The following is a 19,900-nucleotide window of genomic DNA, read 5'->3' as shown; positions in this document are numbered from 1 at the left end:
TCAATTGAAATTTCTACCTGTATGCTATTTAATTAAACAACAAAGATGGAATCCTGGGGCATTTTTGAGGACTAACTGTGAGGCGTTGATGACTCAAATCATATGAGTTCCATGTTCTACAGACATTTGGATACTTATTCATACTGCATTTCAGAAACATTAGAGGTTTGCCCATCAAGGTTAGCCCATCACTAATAAGAAAACTTGTAGTCTAAAGGATAAAGCAGTTAACTATGAGCAGAGTTGTCAATGGACGCACTGCTCCTCCGGGATCTCTCTGATTGCTGGCATTACACTAACCAAATTCTAGTTTTCAGGGAAATTTCATGCAGATACACATTCCTGATGGAATTCCATTGACTTCGGTGGACGTACTGTGTGGGTGAATTTGGCCCACTGGCTCCATCTGAGATACTCTTTTGGAGACTCACATTTAGAATAACACTGAATGCCTTGGGTAATAATCAGCGAGTTTGTTTCAAAAAGTACTGAGGCAAAAGAAACATACAATCTCTTTAGTATCACAGAATCCTACACTGAACAGAGACAAATGCAGTATGTAATCCGACATCTTTATACCCCTAACTATAAATATTGTTTCCATGAAGCCAGCCTACTCATATTCCAGGATATTCCAAGTCCTATTATTTCAGCAGACATAGGATTTATGCATCGTTCCTACTTGAACCTGATAGTTTAGAGGTTTTGCTTTTCAAACACACGACGCAGTGGGCATGCTACATTTCTCAGACCTTTATTTGAGCAGAAATGATAGTTTTTTTAAACAAAAAAAATCATTCAGGACCCCAAATAGACAAAAACAGTTCTCCCCTCTTTCTTAATTGTGTTTTTGAAAATCAGACATGTGAAATCTTTTATAGCCATAGGTTCAAAGATCCCTTTTGTTGAAACACTGGAGCACTGTAATTGGTTGAGTACTGCTATCCAGTCTGAGAGGATGACCTTTCACATCCTGCCCTAAAAGAGCACTATAGAAAGAGAGGTGGTGTAATCTGGGTTAAAGGCTTATTAACATGTTGAGAGCTTGTTTCGCACACACACAAACAGTTGCAAGAAAGTCCCAGCCTGACGATAACTTAGCACTTTAGCATGTTGCTCTTGAGACAGCCCTCTTTGGAGAGAATAAAGACAGGCCACTTAGTTGAAATGCAGGCCTGAAGCTCTTCATAGTCACCGGTAACAGGCAACTGTTATGAGTGAAAAAGAAAGTGAAAAGGGATTAGAACACAAAGGGACTCTCCCCGTTACAGTGGTCTGGTTCCAGAGCTGTGGAGCTCCTATCTCAGAATCTTTTTACAAGATGAGGGAGATGTTACAGTCCCCGCTTTTGGAACTGAAATCGCCAGCCTTTCAGGGCAATAATTCTCATCATGGTTTTAAAGAAAGATTGGTCTTTTCACCATTTTTTTTTATAGCTGAAAGAAGAGGTGGGAAAGAAGATGGGCCTCTGAGGTTACTTAAAAAGAAACAACTTCGGGATGGGATACTTTTAGGATTTTAGGACCAGCAAAAAGGAGCTGAGATGAGGCTCAAAATGGTTATAAAAATGACTATTACTGATTATATAGAGCCAGATTCTGATACCCTGATTTAGGGTGAGTAGCACCTTACTCTGTGAGTAGCCTTCGCATTTTTGCCTTTAACTTTAGCAGGGCCAGGATTTCACCCATTGACTTCAACTAGTGGAGTAAGGTTCTAGTCAATGTGAGTTAAAGTATCAAAGGCTGGTCCTTGGTTTACCATGGCTGTTATAGTGTGCGAGCCACTTTCCAAAGTGGCTAGCACAGTCCTGAGCAGATTATATAATCTAACAAGATAAATTATACTAAAGGAGGGGAGCAAGAGACAGCATAGAAGCTGAATGATCAGAGTGATGATTGGTGGGATCTTGATAGCTCCATGTTTTGTTTTTATTTGTTTATACATTATTTTTTACTAATATTGATAACAGGTTTCATATGTCTAGCTACACAGAATCATTCATGGCCATTGCTATTTGGTCCATTTACAATTACAAACTTCTGTATCGTTGCATTAGCTCACTGTTCCTTTTGCTTGCTGACTTTTTCTAATATTTTCTGAATTATTTTCTTCCTTCCATGTCACAGATCTAGATGTTAATAGTTTCCTCTTTTAAAAGCTGATTATGAATTTTAATCACAATTTATATTCAACTGGTTATCAATTTCTATCATTTTCTATTCTATAAACTATTTTAGCTTTGACTGATTTATTACATTTTATATACACATCCACAATAAAAGTCTATATGTGTGTACCTATTTATTTACTATAGTAAACTATTTGTTATTTGTAAGTATATGCCAATTTATGCACTATACTATTTTTATTATTTTAGACAAATAGTAATATATGGTTCCTTATAATTACAATTAGAAAAAAAATCATTAATTTGATTTTAAGAGTTTGGCTCTACTCCTTCTTCAGTTCTGTCTCATTCTATTTGCATAAAGAAAAAAACATGATGGTAAAATTCAGTATTTATATTATAATACTAGGTTCTTCTGCTGGGCTTTATTATTAGCAGCAAAAAGGGCCCTTTTGTATCATATAATGTCATGAAGCTTTGCAGCTGATTGGAGAAGATGCTCTGGTATCATATCTCTTACTTACTGTGGCAATCTGCATATTCCCTATGCAGATCTTCACGCTGCAGTGTATCAGATGGTTTAAGGCGTGTGATTTGTAGCTGTACTATTATTTATTCATCTATTTATTTATTGTAAGGTTATTGGGTTACTCTGGCTTTTTGTGGCCACTGATGAGGAATTAAACCCAGCTGGCCAAATCCAAATGTCCTCTTTCTGGTGCTGCTGCTGATCCATGTTTTCATTCTTGTTAATCTCAGCCAGGATGTCTTTAACTTTAAAATCTGCCTGAGCTGACTGTCAAGCTAACAATTTACTTCTGAAGGAAGAAGCCTGGGGAGGAGGTGTTAAGAGAGCCCTAATGGCTCAAAAGGTAGAATCACACTCTATTTTCTATGGCTACAACATTTTATNAAGCATAATGAGTCCCTCCACCACAGCTGCACTTCTCATTAGCAGTGCTATTAGAGCAGCAACACTGAATCTCTTTTCCGGGTATGATATTCACCCATGTGCTGAGGGTCAGCATAAAGTTCGGGGTTGTTATAAATGTGTATGGGCAGGGTTTTGTGGCCTGCCTTGTGCAGGAGGTCAGACTAGATGATCATATTGGTCCCTTCTGACCTATGAGTCTATTAGTCTATGAGAAGCTCATAGTAACTTTGAGAAAAATGAGTCATGGTCTCTGGTGGACATATTTCTTCACTTCACAAAAGCACAACCCAATGCAGTGTGCTTGGCAATCTCTGCTTAAGGGAGGTCCATGACTACAGTAGAAAACTGTGCAGCTGTTCACAACCAAGTAGCATTGGCAAAGTTGTGTGAGGAATGTTTGCACATCATGTCACCCTGGCAATAGTTAAAGCTCCTGATGCCTCACTTCTGAGATCACCAAATGCTAGCTCCCTCTCTCACACATAAAATACAATAAGGTTACTAACTCAACCCTAGGTCACTTTATGTGTGGTGGGACAGAGAGCAAGCATACAAAATCAATTGTACAAATACATCTAAGCAAAAGAATTTAAGAAGAACTCTACAGAAAAAAACTAACATTAATGAAACCTGCAGATTTTAAGTATTAACTCCGCCACATGCATGGCAGAAAATGGGCTACAGGTGAAATGCTTAACAAATAACCCCTGTGGAAATCCATAAAGCAAATTTATCTGTGCCAGAATTTGTAGGAAGGGCTGTGCAAGAATTTTGTCACATTGCCACAGGGATTGCTAAAACACACCAACCCATTAGGATATCATCAGTCTGGTGATCAACATTTTGGATGCTCATGAATAACGGGAATTTGAGTACCTTAAGCACAAATTCAACAAAGGTTTATTCAAGTTCATCATCACATATGAGATTGCATCATTCATAGTGGCATTTATAGCCATCAGTACTATACAACCCATGGTAACAGATGACATTGCATACTGAAAGAGGCCATGAAAGGTCTTTCATACTGTTTCCTGCTCCTAATGACAGCTTTTACTGCCAGTTAGGACAGAATCCAAACACATGAAGTCATGATGGCTGTAGGTGTTGATTTGGATATGAAATGTACAACTTAGCTTATGCGGCACTGATTCATCGAGATAGGTTCTTTGAATGCATTTGCAGTATACAGTTTGCTGGAAAAAATAGGTAAAGAGGAAGGGAAAGTGTACATTTTATATGATCTTTTAATTTGCCCTTTAAAGAAGCCATTTTCTGTACAGAAATAGCCTTTTAAAAGACAGTCATTTTTCGCACAGAGACACACACAAAGTCACCATTTGGACATCATGTGTTTGGATTCTAACTGGCCAAAAGAGAATATGCCCAATGTATTACTTTAGTTCAAATATTTCTGCCAAGAATGTGACTGACATGTCTGTCTTTTTGTGTATGCGTGAATGTGCATATATTCTCTCGTGTGTGTATCTTCATATTTAGATGGATTGTTTTATGTATATGTACACTCATGGATATTGTATATTTTGTTCATTCATAAATTCTTGAGTTTTAAAAATAGTGCTCATTTGCTAAGATAATCAGTTTATTCAAAGAAATTGGTGTTTTGTCTGGAAATGACCTTTTTAAAGCTACAGTGGGTTTTCATGCACTGAATGGGGAATATGTTACAGTTATTTTCATTTAATTGAAACTGTGTCATTAATAATAATAATAAAAATATTTTTCAATTAAAAGATGTTGGAAGGCTTGTAAGAGAGCTGAAACACAATGTCTGCAAGGCACCACAGCCACATTTGTAGTCCTGTGTAAATTTCAGGCCCTGGCGTGCTGGATGGAGCCTGTATTGAGTGCAGGTTTGTTTCACTCCAGGCCTAGCCTGGCGTTGATAGCTCTTGGCTGGGCGGTCTTGCAGTCTTTTTTGGAGTATAGCATAGTATAAAAAGTAATCCCCTTCTGATGACAGAAGCTTCAAGTGGTTACAAGTAGCAGGCCTGTTTTCAGATGCCTGAGGTAACTATCGAAAAGGTGTGAGGAAAAGCAATAATTAATTACATCTATCGGTTTAAGTGGAGGAAATGATATACGATAAGGTGCTTTTGTTGCAACTGTTTTAGTTCAACCCCAGACAGTATTTTCAGTGAAGGAAGCATCAAGCTGCAGTGCATTTTTCTGTGGCCAAAAGTATTTCGGTAATCATCAAATGTAATTTTACCTATAGTAAATGTTAGAACTGTCATGCACAAGGAGGAAAAATGCTGGAAAAAAGAAAGGAAAACAAGACAAAACCTGGAGCATGCACTCTTGCTGAATTAACTATATTCATAACCAAGTGGGAGTGATTTACTCTGACAACACAAGACTTCTAATTTTGCTAAATTAACAGCACTACTAGTGATGGGTGGAGAAGTGGGAAAACTGAAACTACTGAAATTACTCAGGAATAGTAATTATTAAGGGGTATAAAGGATGTGTGTTTTTACAGCATCATTCGTGTTTCACTGGCACCCAAATTTGCGCTGCTTATGAAAAGAAACATATAAAAACCAGCACGTACATGAACCAGAGTGGCTAGCAAAATATTGTTGTTCTTAACTTGAATTAATCTCACATTTGTCCTAGATGTGGGAGCAGGAAAAAAAAAAAGGGAGGAGACGGACTCAGATTCCTAGTTTAGTTTAAACCCAAAAATATTTTATTACTAGTCTTCGAATTAACTCCATTTTTTTTATTTGCCGCATTTGGAATAGTATGAGTCTAGAATTGTTCTCCATTTAAAAGATTAATATTTTCAATGCAAACTGTGGAATCCACATAACTAGCACAACAGCTTCCAGCTGTTTATGCTATTAGTTAGACAGGCCCAGTGCCCTCCTTTAAAAAAATAAAACAAAGCAAAAACTATTGAGTTAATTTTGTGGAATTATTTTAATAAACCCTACTTGCACCATACAGATTTACCTTGTGGTTTGTGGTAAGTTTGCAGAGGTTTTGTGAGCAAACTCAAATGTGATGACAGCAAAACCTTTCCAAAGCACAGGCTTTTATGCTTTTGTGGTTAAGTGTGACGTGTTTCGTGATAATAAATATCTGTAATAAGGTTTCCTTAGGTTGGATTAAAGGCTTGTGCCTCTGTTTTGAATGGCTGTATTTGGAGTGGTTTGGGGTATATATTTCCTTAGAATTTGGACACTTCTCAAAGGCAGCATATAATTACCCATGACCTGATCTTGAGAGCTCCTGATGATCACCCTCTTCTCAAGCTCAACAACAGCCAATTATCAATATATCCCCCATGTTACCTCAGATAATTATAGAGCCAGATTCTCAGATTTGCCCAGTAGGAGCAGCTGAGATGAGTGGCTAACAGGGAGCCAGCTGTAGCACCTTAATTCTCAGCTGGCTCTGATGCAGTTTAGAGCAGTTTGGAGGCTTCTCTAAACTGAAAAAAAATGGTAACATTCCCTAAAGGGACCCCTGAGCAAGAAAGGTGAGCTGCCTTCCTTTCCCTTTAGGCAACAGCACAATGAGAGCAGATCAATTCAGGGTATGCAGCCTCTAGACTTTATAAAATGAGGACCAGCAGTGTATGCATGGCGGAAGTTTCCAAACTTTATATTTAATTATTTTATCATCTTTGGTTCTAAACCAGGACAGAATAAGTATCCTTTTGTGACATTCCATGATCATCTTCCATTTTTGTGGGGGAAAGGATTACAGCACAAGAAATCACATTAACAGGAGAAACAGGTTTCTCTTAGTATCTAATAAAAAGATCAAATTAAGTGTTTATTTTTAAAAAAAATAGTAACCAACATGTCATCAAATACAAGCCCATAGACAACATAACTTGTTTTTTATTTGGGACCCTTTGTAGCACATCAGTAAAAGTTGATTCCTGTAATAAGTTAAAATATTCCAAAAGCTTACAGCATCTATCGCAGTTGACCTTTAAGGCATGTAGCAGCAAAGAAGTTAATACACTTTGCACATGTTGCAGAGCAACAGGTGGTAGAAAAACCCATACGAGCTCCTTGCATTCCTTACTTTTCAGACTGGTGGCCCCTGGTATTCTGGGCTTTACACTACCTCCCCCAGGCTCTGACTGACAAGCTAATCGGTGTGCTGGGAAGCCCTAAGCTATTGATTCCACTGTAACAGAACACCTCCCAGTCAATGAAACTGCAATGAAATGCTTCAACAACAAAGAAAGGGAGGCATTAGACTGTTGAGCAACTGGAAGAAATTTGCTTGTAGGTAGTGCGGCAGAAATGAAAAGGCTCTCGGGGGCACAAGCTTGAAAAGCCAGGTTATTAAAAAAGCCACAAAGCTGGAGTCTGGCTGAGTGGAGAAAAATAGTTATGGCTCAGTTAGGCGTATCTAAAAGGAGGAGGGAGGGGAACTCAGCTTTCAAAATTGCGTTAATCCTCCATGTACTTAATTTCTTTTCTTTTATGGCAGCTTGTAGTATAGCAACAAGTATTCAAGCAGTTAATAATTTTAAACAGTTTAGCTTTCTGTAGGCAATATATCTTTAGCTTTAATTAAAATTTTATTTTAGTAGGGGGAAAAATATTAAAATGACATTCTGATCCATCCTCTAAGATTGAAAATGTATGATAAAATGAATATTTTATTAGACAAACTATTATTAAACAGCTGGTGCAGAATCCTTCCTCCCGATTAGCTGAGCTTGTTTGAAATGCAGGTCACTATTTCTTAATAATGGCCTGACAGCCTTCTACTCTCATACTACAAAAATCCTCACTTATGAATTGTGAACAAGAGAAAAGCTGTGATAATATCTAAACAGAATCAGATGCCTACAAATGCAGGCAATTCAAAATTTTGGTTCCCAATTCTGCAGATTTGATCCCATTAGGAGGACTTCTACTTCTATGGAACCCCATTGACTTCAATGAGGCTTTATATGGGTATAAGGGTCAACCTGCATGAAACAGCTTGCAAGATCAGGAGCTTGGGGTCCTTTTTAATCCTTCATGCTCCTAGATTCTCACATAGCACCACATCTGGTTAGGAGGTTGTGGTGTTTCCTCTCGAATGTGGATCTCAGGGCAGTAATCCATACTTTTGCCACTTCCATGCTGACCTTGATTAAAATAAGCATTCTCTTTAAGTCCAGGGTGTCTTAAAAACTGATTCTCAGATGGTGAAATCTGCTGGGGCATTGTAGCTAAGAACCCATAGATTTTAACTTTGGGAAGAGCTAGAGTAGACTGCCAAAGAGACCCCTCAAACCTGCAATTTGTTTCCCTTGTTGGTTCAGCGAAGATAGGGTTGGTGATCTTTTTAGCAGTATGTAAGGCCCATTTATTCAGCCTTTTCCTGGCTAAGCTGTCAGTTTTACTTTGGGGGAATTCTTTTTTGTGTTGACTTGTGAACACAATGAAAAATGTGTAGCTCCTGAGTGCACACTGGGCACAGTGTTACTCACTTAGGCAGTCTGATTAATTTTTCGTGACATTAAAATGGCTGACGTGGTACATAAGGTGAAACTGACACAACTGGCCTTTGAGGAAATTTTAGAATATAACCCACCTGTGATAGCCCAATGGAGTTTAATGATTTTTGCTTTGAACAAACAACATGGATTTTTTGCCATCTATCTGCGTCTTTTTGTAAATGTAGATATACATAATCTGGCTTGATGTAATTGGGTGTTCTGCGTAGCATAGGTGATAGGGAAGCTGAATGCTAAAGGTTAGGCTTAGGTCCATGCATCTCTTAGTCTGACTCTTTGTGGACCAATTCTGCTGCCTTTACTCCCAGTGAGTAGTACCTTACTCTAAAAGTAGTCCCATGACTTCAGTAGACTACTCAGAATAGTGGGGCAGACAGTTTCACCCTCATAATTGTGAGAATTTGCAAGGAGTAGAAAGGAAGGGAGACAAATGGGAAAACTTAAAAAGGAAATAGCCCTAAAACTTCAAAATCAGTAACGATTAATCTTAGCCTTATTGAAGTCCACCAGAGTTTTGTCATAGACTTCAGTGGGCTCAGTATTTTTTCCTAAGTGAAAAATCATTTTACCTATTGGTTAGTCACATTCAGGTCTAGGAAAAATATACACCTACATAAAACACTTTTGTTAAATTGGACTCATAACTGTTGGCCTAATCTCTTCTGGTATAAATGGATGAAATGTTGAGCTTAGCCCATTTACACCAACAGAGAAGTTGGAGTTTTGTCTTCAACCTTAATTAAGTAGAATCCAAGGGAAGAGATGTAACAGAACCCAGCTCAGAGGACTTCTACCCAACACATGTGCTAACAAGGCCCACCATTCACGTGCTTGATACTTAGATGAATCAGGGCCCCACAGCCATGTAATGTATATGAGGCATATTCAGCTCTACTGAGTAACAGTTCAACAGCTGTAGACCCAAATAACAAATTCCCTGAATACCATGTTATCAATATTTGGGATATTCATCCAAGGCCAGATATTGCTACTAGTAAGAGCATTAAGGAAATGTATTATTTAAGTCATCTCTCCACTTTCATGCTGTAGCGTATTCAAACTTTAGAGAATGATATAGTTTTGTTGCTGGGTTTTTTAAATTTTTGAGTTTTGCAAAACTTTTACAAGTATTATGAATGACTTCCCACTGCTCAACCCCTTTTTAAATTATTGTTTTTTTCAGGGGAATTTTTAACTGGGAAAAAACCACATTCCAAACCGCACTTTTCCTCCCTAACTAATTGGAAATCCATGTTATGCAAACAATAAAGATTCTTGTTTAAAAGTTATTATTGCCTTTCCTCTAGGCAAGAGCATAAAGGACAAGACACAGCCAGCAGTCCGTAATTCACCTTTTGCTTGAGGTCCATGAAAACGAGCCTCTCAAGTTTTGAGTTATTTTCTAAATCCACAAGCCATGATACTTGTACAAGTTCTAAGTTTGGCCAGATGATTTCCCGTATCTCTAGTTTATAACAACTAGAATGATTGTTGCTTATATAGAACATTATCCATTATTTTACTGCTACTTTGTTTTACAGCAACCGGATCTTCCCAATTATTATAAACAGGAGGGGTGGAGAGGGGGAAACCTTTAGTGCTATTCAAATCTGAGCATGGAGAAATACCAAAGAAGTTTGCCAAAGGTGCCAGTCTAAGGAAGTTTATAAATAAAGCAGGAAGGCTGGAATTTCTTGGAGATGATAATTTAGTTTATTTTAAACCCCTATGAATAAACCAGCAATTATTCACTGTTACTAGTGAAAATTTAAACACTACCGACAGTTGGTTGAAAAAAAAGAAAGAAAGGAAAACCCTCTGAGGTATAATGCAAATAAGGTTGATTCCTTTGCAATCAATGGGCTTTTAGGCTTACTCTGGGGTTTAGATTAGCAATGAAATCAGAGCTGGCATAGCTTATAGCAGCTGTTAATGCAACACATGCCTATCATTTGCTGTTGACAGGCATTAATAAAAACCTAATCTGAGGAAATTATGAAAAACCTACTTATTATGCAATCTGGTTTATGTTTGGCATGTGGGAAGCATGGGTCTGGCCCAAGAGAAATCATGTATAAACTTTACAGCTATTGTTCCAACTGTAAGTGCAATTACTTTTTTTTTTAAAGAATGTTTGATCCTGTAATTGCCTCAAGACTCAGACAGATTTGCTTTGTGGTTCTTTGGGTGTTACCCTGAGTTATTCGGCTATACTAACAGGAAGCTTGAACTGAAATCATTGATTCTAGTTCAGCCGTATGAAAGTTCAACACAGTTGCATCTTCTCTTTCACACTGGTTTTACTTTTCTTTTTCCAGTCCTCCTGGCTTTGGCTTCTCTGGCATGTTGCCACTAGCCCCCAACTATGCCATCAGACCTTGTGATCCTGTTGGAAGCCTAGCTTATATATTTTTTCTCCAACTATGCATCATCAACACCTCTGAATGGAATATGGGTTGCACAATGGTGTGTCTCCAACTTGGTAATCAGGAAAAACCTTCTCCTGGACCAGATTCAACTTTGACCTCACTTTTCCTTTCCTGATTGTTACTTATCCGGTGTTGATGACTGTAATTCACTTTTGATTGTGTGCATTGATACCGTCTCTTGAGTTTATCTGTAGAAATTTGTGAATCTGCAGATTTTTTTTGCCTTTCCACATGAATGTTTGTTTTGCTCAACCTTACTTGCTGGTTTCATCCTATATATCACAAAACTTTATGCGTATCTTTCAATTCCTCTTGGATTTCAGTCATACAAATAATTTTGGGCTTGATTTTTCAGATAAGATGACTCTTTCTTTTTCTTTCTTTCTTTCTTTCTTTCTTTCACAGAATGTAATTGCAGAATCAGTTATTTCTTCTTTTGTTTCCTAATGCTCTGATGAAATCATTACAGTAATGATAATTTATCATATGACATAAATGTAGAGCCAAATCAGTATAAAGATCTTAAAATACCAATGCATAAATGAACGAAAAAATAAAAATGTCATAGAAGCCAACCAGCAATAAAAGTGGGAAGGAAGGGGTAACATTCAATAGACCATTCAGACTTGGATAAATTCAACCCAGATTTGGCCTGCAGCTCTAGGCTGGCCATTCCAGTATGAGAGCAGACCTTTATCCTGTGGTAAAGAGGTACAGAATAATGTCCCGTTGAATTAGTTTCAAAATGTTGCTGTAATGCAGAATGATGGCTTCTGGATGCTGAAGTACAATGCACCAGCACAATAATATTGCTAAGCCATAGTGTCATTAAAGGATACAGTTAATCGAATTAAATCAAAACATAAAGCAAGTACGAATAAGTATCGGATACCCTATCCCAGAGTGAGCAGGGAGAAGGGAAAGGAAGGTTGCCATTTTTTAAATAAAACGATCAGTCATAAAACTAAAACATACAGGGGGAGAAGGGATCATCATACATGAAGTGACACCTAATATAAGCTAGTTGGACTGTTTTTATCAGATTACCAATACTAAAATAACCTTTTCATTAAATTCTGCAGAAACACGAGATTTTGGGGATGTGAAATTGTCTGAAAAGCTACAATTCGTGTGTAAACTTCCATAGTAAAAAAAATCACTAGTTTTGTTCAGCTCTGGTATTTATTCCCACACAAACACAGATGCACATGTATTTATTAGGTATGTATACATATATATGTGTGTATTACTGCATACCATACAATAGGCTTGAGTCTTCTTCAGATGGTTAACTTTACACATGTGAGTGGACATACTGAGATCAATGATACTGCTTGGTACTTGCTTCGTGTTTCGAGATAAGCACATATATTATTTTGTGCCTGCTTGTGGTAAGGTTAGCCCATTTATGGGTTCTCACTAGCAGACATCAAAGGGAAACTCAGTCTTCTGCACAAATGGCTTTTTTGAAGTCTTCATGGTTGCTCAGTCTAGCTATGTGAACAGTAAGGGGCTGCTTTTAGTTTAAAATAGATCTACGGTAATTGTATGTTTATTTATTTATTTAATGTTGGTTGGGTACTTAGGGAACAGTAGGTGAAATGTGACTGGTGAGTGGCTTTATGAGTTACTTGTATCTGAGATATTTCTGCAAAAAGTTGAGTATAAATTCAGTATGTGTTAACCTTGTTAATACAGATTCCCATGTCTGAAAGTCTGTTTCTCTTCCAGATCACCCAACGCAAAATAGAAAAAGACTTCCCGGTGTTTGTGGCTTTCCCCTCACTGTGACATTTCCACGCACAATGCTAATGCGCTACGTTCTCAATATGAAACAAAAGCCACAAATGCAGGGCAATCTGTCACAGGTGAACTGATTAAATAGTGCTTGTTTGCATTAACTCAGTGTTAATATGGATTGTTCTCTGAAGCTTTAACAGGTATGTGTGTGTTATGGATGACTGGACCTGGAGAATGTATTCATCACAGTTGGGAAGAGAACTAACCTAGGTCTGACTCAGCACCTCAACAGTAAATCTGCTGAAATGACTCCTGGTCTGGTAATATGTTTCTATATTGGAGTTGGTGGAGCACAATCATTCACTCATTTAAAGTAATAGCAACAATTCCATGGACTTCAATGGAATCAGGATCATGACCAAAGTCACCACGTCAGTTAAGGATACTCAAATAAAATGTTTCTTTAAACAGGATTTTCTCTCCAACACATGGTCCTACGACACCTCAGGCTAATTCATGTGGCACGAAGAGTCGGACTGGAGAAAGGGGCTCAGATTTCAGGAGGGAAAGGAATAAATCCAACTAGGCTAAATGGCCTCTGGGCTATGGGTGTTTTGTGGAATTGAAAGTTGCTTAATTATTTCTTGTTCATTTGTGTATAAAAAGGGAAAGATCTCGTATGATGGAACTGGGGAAAGAAGATTAGGTTTCAGGAGGGACCTAATTTGATGTGACACCAAGAGTTCTGGAATGCAAGTTGGTGGCCATGCTGCTACTACACACACACAGGGCTCTCAGCATGTAACATTGGCCTCTATGCTTCCTTAATAAAGAGCTCTTTTCTACACCTCTTCCTACTTGCCTGCTATATCACTTACTGCTAATGAAATGACTCACTTAATTCACTTTTTATACCTCTTTTCATGCAGCTACTGCCCTTTCCCAATATCCCTTCCGAACAGCAGCCTAACGCTTTCTACATTTGGCCCCAGGTACAAATTCCCTAAGAAGCCACATTTCTAGCCCTCACACTGCAACAATCTGCGTGGCGCTCTGTATTGCTCTGAAGATTCTCTACACATAGAGCACGGGGCAGAGTCAATACAATGAGCAGCTCATATGTAAAGAGTCCACAGGCAAAGCCAGGAATCATTATAATACCAAAGCTGAAAAGTCATTATACGTCTGTGCTTTTGATCTGGGTGCAATAGAGATACTTATTGAGAATCTCTTATTCATTAGGGACCTTGATTCATCTATCTGCCCTTAGCCAGCCAAATACTTATGCATGTGCTTAAGAGCCACTGACTTTAAGCACATGTGTAAAGTTACACACATGCTTACGTGCTATGCTCAATAGGATGGACTTAAGCAAGTATTTCAATGCTTTTCTCAGTTGGGGCCCACATGAATGGGGATTATAATAGAAGTATGGAGTTCTATGATCTGTTCAGTCATGGAGTAATTGGGCACAATTCCACTGAAGCAAACAGAATTGTCTCAACAAGACCATTAATTTCCCATAAGAAAAGGAGTAGCTAATAGAAGTGGAAAATCTGGATAAAACATGATCTGGAAGTAAAGAGTGAGTACAAATCTTATGCCTCTCTTGGATTCATTCAAGGAATGAAATTTAGGAGAGATTGTTTTATCTTCTTGGTCAAAGATCATCTTCATGAAAGGTCTAAGGTGACTAAGTTAAAGCAAGCTTAACAAAATTAGTTTTCAACATGACTTACATTGCCACAGCTTGTCAAAAGTTTTCAGTGAACAATTTCAGTGATTTTTTAAATTGAAATTTCAAAATTTGATGAAAGAAAGGACACAATTTTCATGAATTTTTCCATGACAATTTTATCCCATTTTTAACTGGCTCTAGTGGTTACAGAATACATGTAAGTTGCAGTCTCAGAGCTCAGTGGAGTGTTATCCAATCAGCAAAGTTTATTACTAAGAGCATTAGTAGAGTAATAATTGCTGTAACATGAATTCAAAATGCTAGATTTGAGCTGAGTAAATAATAGGAAAAAAGCATCTGTGACAATTCATTCAAATTTAGAAGTGAATTTTGAGTTGACTATTAGAGGAAGATTTAACCTTCAGAGGTCCATTTGCTTTTCACAAACATCAGACTGATTAAACTTTACTAGAATGAATACTCTCAAATATGTTTGAATGCTCAAAAAATTCGGATTGTATGCATAAATGTCAAATCTGCTGTTGGTTAATTACGTATATCATACAGAGAATATGAGTTACTGATATTTACTTATGTACTTATATTTCAATAAACAAGAAATACAAATAATAAAAAAACCAAAACCTTTTAACCGATATGAAATCAGAGAGAAACCAGGTCATCTTAAGTTTGTAGAATGCCCAACACTGAGAGGGCCATGAATGGCTCCTTTGGGTACCAACTATAATAATAATAATTAATAATAATAAAAACAAAACCAATCCACAAAGCTTATGTTAACTAACCAGTATAGAATAAATTATGACTTGCAAGTATTCACAATGAGATGTCCACAAACAATCTTCAAAGGAAGAAATGTCTGCTGACTGAATTTACGAATAAGAGCATTTTGGAACCTGAGTGAAAACAAGGTAAAATTCATGGCATAAATTATTCTTGGAGCTCTGTTAGCTAGCTCTAGTAAATATTGAGAGCCCTGGAAAATAGAATCCTGTATTTAGTCACAACAAGGGCAGTTGTGTGCCAGGTCACACTGACCTGCCCCACCTATGTGCCTCTACCTTCATGGACCACTATTAATACTGAGTAAATGTATAGTTTAGCCCAGGGGTCGGCAACCTTTGGCATGCAGCTCGCCAGGCTAAGCACCCTTTCGGGCCGGGCCGGTTTGTTTACCTGCCACGTCTGCAGGTTTGGCCGATCGTGGCTCCCACTGGCTGCGGTTCACTGCTCCAGGCCAATGGGGTCGGTGGAAAGCGGCGCGGGCTGAGGCATGGGCTGGCTGGTTGCTGACCCCTGGTTTAGCCCCACCTTCCTGCACTTGGTCTCAGTTCTGAGATGGACAACAAGGGTGACAATTGTAATAATTCTGTCAAAGATGGGAATGCCTATTTAATAAAAATTAAGTGAGACCCACCAACTCCTTTTAAATGGACCAAAAGATAATGGTAATAAAGCCAATGGATGATGATAACAATTTTGAACGATTCCTGAACAGAATCTTCATTTTATGAGCAATATTCAGAGCAGTATCCCTAAAGAGAATGGGCTTTACAGGAATAGTTTTTCAGATAATGAAACTCATTCAACCATATACATTCATTCCTGAAAAAAATAATGTTGCAGAAGTATGGGATGCTTATCCAAATTTCTTAAGGAGGCTGCATACATGAGAATTAATGCAATAACAGTACATAAGAACTGTATGTATATATATATGTGGTCAAATTAACCAGCCCTCATGACGATCCTTAGTCCAAAATACATATTGAGATATGAGCAGCTTTACTGGTCTAATATTCCAGAACCAAAAAGGAAACAAAACCAAAACCAAATCAAAGTTTCTAATCGGTTTATGATCCAGAGATTGTATCAGCCAAACTTATTGGAAGAAGTAATGTAAGCAGGAAGATGCAAACAAAGTCAGTTAAGTGGAATATAAACTGTCAAGCTACAGTGTAGAATTCCATTACCATATCTTCCTGCATTTTTTTAATAGTATTCTCTGAAAAGCACTAGATGTAATAAAGTCAATTTAAAATTTGTTCTACCAATCTTTTGCATCTGTAATTTTCCCATTAAATGTAAATGCCCATGAGGCATGCTATTTGCATTACATTGCATTTGCAGTCTTTAAAACAAACTATAAATCCGCTCCTTGTTTCATGTGATTGATGCTGTGTGTATAAATACCACCATAAACCTCAAAGGGGGCTAACAGTGACAGTAAATTAAAGTTTTCAAGTCTGGCAGCATCTCAGCACTTCAGCCCTTGATCTTAAGCAGCATTGTTGACCCCCGCCTCATTGCCCTCCTGAACTCACCTTTCCCGTCCCCCTTTCCCTGCTCTGTCCTCATTCTGATTTCCTTGGGAAACACCTTCCCATCCAAACAGGCTGTACCAAGGAAGGAATATGCAGTTAATTAAAATGAGGCTGCAGCTGCTTGCCAGATAGGAACAGCCCTTAACTTTGCAGCTTTGGAGTATTTGAGCTCAAGAATCTCTGGGCGCCCTTGGCTCAGTAAACAATAGTTGACCATAGCTGTAGTAATTAACCAGCTCCGACCCAATGAGTAGCTGCTTTCCCGTTGATTGCCTTTCTCGGATGCGCTTTCAGGCCATGTGCGGGGAAAGGAGAATTGAGTTAGTCTGTAGTAGAAGGAATGCATCACAGCTTCATTATTCAATTATCCAATTATTAAATGGCTCCAGCTTCTCTATTAAGCTCCAACACCGACCTTGACTTGATGCTATTGTATTTTTGCTACAACTCCCACTGTAATTACATATCAATATAACTAGAGGTAGGCACATTATATACCAGGGTTGTCCAAAGTGTGGCTTGAGGACAAAATATGGCTCCACGGTTACCTTTTCTCTGTAACCTCAGGGTGAGGGCAATGTTGTGGTGTTTTATTTCTGGTGAATACAAAACAACAACCAGTTTCTCTTCCTCTCTCATGGAAGATACATACAAATATCTCAGTTCTTTCCTCTCTTTTGCTCAAGTCCCTGGCTTAGATGTTCACGGGAATGATTTTTCAGTTCAGTGTAAGTCAGATCAAATAGAACTTTGGGTAAAGCAAAGCAAACTGTCAATCACTGAGCCTGCTGATTTCTTATATTACTCCCTGACCTACAGAGTCTACGATCTGATTCAGACTTGGGGTAGATGACTGCAACTTCACTGAAAACTCCCCAGTGCTTTGCACAAGATGTGCTACTATAGTACAAGAGGGAAACCCTCTTTTTAGACAGAAGCAATGACCCAAGTTCTTCCTGCAATATGCCCTAACTTCTACCACTGCAATTTCTTCCTGACTCCTCCCTTTCCTCCCAGCATGCACTCCAGTCTCGGGTAGTTCCCTCTTCCCTTTAATTAACATCACATCAGATTTTAATCATACTACAATACTGTTTTATGGTTCCATTTTTTTGTACATGAATCTATGTACATTTATATGCAAATTAGGTGCAGCCACTAAGACTGCAGGCATGTTGCAAAATACAGCTCTTGTCAGGGCAGCCCTGATTTATTCATTGATCTTCTTTATTTGGATTCACACCAGAGTTAAAAGGCTCTCAAAGTATTTGGGAGCCCCCACTCAAATTACAGGAATAAAAATGAAATTAATTGCAGTTTTCTTTGCTTACCCCACCATAACAGCCAGGCGAACTCAGCCCTCAAGAAAACAAGTTAGGACCGATCCTTAATTGGCGCAAATCAGCAAAGATCTATTGCCTTCAGTGGGGCTGTGATGATGTACATCTGATAAAGCTCTGGCCCTTTATCCCTGCCTAAGAGGTCAAAGAATTGTATCTCTAGAAATAATAACATTCAACAGGAATGTAACCAGGAATGCATTACAAACTCATCTCAGATTCTTCTCTTTTTCTGCTGTTCTCACACATTTCGCTCTGATCCTCAGTTTGCATAATTGAAGACAATAGGAGAGCAGCTGAGGGTTCTGCCTTCTCTATTTCAAGTGAGAATCAAGTACCAGTAATATAGGACTTTCATGAAAATGCATTCTAGCTGTATTTTTGGTTGTATGTATATATAAAAATTTCTGGACGAACTCTGAAGTTTTCATGTAGTGCACACCACTAGGGAAGAGTGAATTCTTACATGACTGGGAAAACATTCCTAGAAATGATCCTTAAAGATCCAGTTCAAGGGGGAAAAGGAGGGGTAGGGAAGGAGAAGAAAAGGGAGAAAGGTGAAGTCAAGGTGAAGAGGAAGCTAAATTAATTAATGCAGGCTATTAGTCTATGCCGAATATCCTTGGAGAGCCTTAGGCTTGGTAGAGTGTCCCATAAGGATGATGACTGGGATTTGCATAGGGCTTGGGAAAAAGAAATTCTCCTGCATTCTGGAATCCTCTAACTTCCCTCGTTAGACACGAAACTCACTGATCTAGCTCACTCTTAGGAAGGGTCTATATTTACCATGTCTCCCTATTGCTATAGTTCCCCAAAAGGCCTCAGTCTCAAAGTTGATGATGTCTATTTGGTTGATCATCTGGCTTTTTTTATGGTATGGAAGTAACATGAAAAGAGATGTTTTTCTACAGCCTGCTTGTGGGCATCAGTTCTTGGCAAGGATTGGAAATTTACATGGGCATTTGTTTTGATGCACACAAACATGAGAAGGAAGGGCAATGAACAGGAGAGTTTTTCTTGACACATGGAAGCACTGGACTAAAACAAGCTCTGACATCAAAGCATAAGGCCTTGCTCCTGATTCCACTAAAATAAATGGCTAAACAGGATCAAACTTTTCTCCCACCAGGAGCGATCATTATTTTCTCTTTGTTGAATACAATAATCTGAATTAAAGTTGGGCAGAACAGTAATTAGGATTCAAAGGGGGGTCATATGGATGTTTTCTCTGGTTTTACTTCACATGGGAAGGTGTCATCTGGGTTATGCCTTGGATTCCAGGTACCAACATATCCGAAGACTCCAGGTGAAGCCACTGTTTTTCATCTGGATTTGACGAAGGGCTTGTCTACACTACCACTTAAGTTGATGTAACTTACGTCACTAAAGGGTGTGAAAAAGCTACCGCCTGAGAAACACAAGTTACATAGACTTAAGCACTATCTACACCAGTGCTAAGTCAGCAGGAGATGCTTTCCCACCAATATAGCTTCCATCCATTGGCATAATGCACCTTCACCAGACATGCAACAGCGGCACAGCCAATGTAGCGCAGTAATGCAGACTAGCTCATAGAGCCTGAGAAATGCCCGAGTTCACCTAAAACAGACCAAAATCGACTGAAACGTTTTGCTAACTGCAAGTAACATGTCTGTGAACCTTTGCTGAGTTCTGATTTTGTAACAAACACCCCAAACCAGGCTTGTTTGTCACGGCTCTGTTCTGAATACAGCACAGTTGTCAGGGTTATTTTAGATATTGTGATGATGATTTATTTAGGACCAGATTACTCACGTTGGCGTT

Source organism: Chelonoidis abingdonii, chromosome 9 (genome assembly GCF_003597395.2).
Source record: "Chelonoidis abingdonii isolate Lonesome George chromosome 9, CheloAbing_2.0, whole genome shotgun sequence".
In the NCBI taxonomy this organism is placed as follows: Eukaryota; Metazoa; Chordata; order Testudines; family Testudinidae; genus Chelonoidis; species Chelonoidis abingdonii.
This window is presented reverse-complemented; position numbering follows the sequence as displayed.